Here is a 1,451-nt window from a genome sequence, read left to right on the forward strand (position 1 = left end):
AGATCTGGCGAGAGGTAGGTGGAGGGGGTGGGCGATGCGGGGGAGAAGGTTGGTAGGAGAGGGAGTGGGTGGGACGGGCACAGTGGAGTGGTGGGGGGAGTTGCCCCGGGGTGGGGGGTGACCGACCGCCACTGGCAGTCCTGACGCAGTGTTAGCAAAATAAGCGATTTAGTGGAATAAGACTTTTAAGGAATTGAGAGTATGTACGTGTAGTATGTAGTATATAACTATGATTAGGTAGTATATATATATACTAACTTTAGGTAGTATATACCATGTTTTGAGTATATTTTTTTTCCGTATAAATATGTACGTATTTTACAAATATAACAAAAACTATGAGTTCATATGTAATTTTTTCATGTAACTTACTTTGAAATATCTTAGTTATAGTATACGAATATATTTAAAATGATAAAGTAATATATATAGTACCACATGGTAGTATATGAGACATATGGGGTAACTACCACCGGATGGTAGGATGGATTTTCCCTATATATATATATATGCGTGAATGGTCGTGCGAGAAAGTCGATGATATATATATATGATCGGTTCTACGAGAAATTCTATTTATATAGATGCATAACGTGTACAATATGTAGTAGCGTAAAATATGTTTTAAATGAAAAAGAATTAAATGGAAAACACAAAATTAAAAAGAAAAATAAATTATAAAAACAAAAAACCCTAAACCTTTTAGTCTCGGTTGGTGTTACCAACGGGGACTAAAGGTCTCCCAGCCCCAGCGCGGGCTCGTGCCACGTGGATATCCATTAGTGCCTGTGCGTGCTGAACCGAGAGTAAAGGGGGGACCTTTAGTCCCCACCCTTTAGTGTCGGTTCTAGAACCGGCACTAACGGGGCCTCATGAACCGGGACTACATCCCTTTTTTGCACTAGATGGTCTATAGACAACCAGTTACTATTTTTGACAGATTTTGAAAGATTGGACATTTAACTTTTGGACGTATTTTCAGAACACCTTACACATATATTCTTCTTACTGGCTATAAAACAAATCTTTTTATTACCTACTTTCAAAACAGAACATATGCACGAATATGTTATATGTATTTGTAGTGTTAAGATATAGTAATCCAGTGTCATAGACCAGTTTTCTAGACCATACACCCAAGAACCTCAACTGTCCAAGAGGATAACTTTTCACATGTTGTTAGCTACTCTGTGATTGTGCGTTTATTTGCATGTTCGGAAATTGGTTCCACGGTACATACAACCAGCATGGTGATTTGTTTTAGCGCGTGCTAACAAGTTAAAATTTGATCACCAATACATCCAAATTAGACTTTAGCAAATTTGCACCTTTATTGCTCTGATATGTAGTATTACAGAATAGTCTTTTGACTGCATCTAAATGATGGGACGTGCACGAATTAAATATGAGTACAATCATGATGTACTTACATGTATGTCCTTATTTGATAT

This window comes from Triticum aestivum, chromosome 1B (genome assembly GCF_018294505.1).
Source record: "Triticum aestivum cultivar Chinese Spring chromosome 1B, IWGSC CS RefSeq v2.1, whole genome shotgun sequence".
Lineage (NCBI taxonomy): Eukaryota > Viridiplantae > Streptophyta > Magnoliopsida > Poales > Poaceae > Triticum > Triticum aestivum.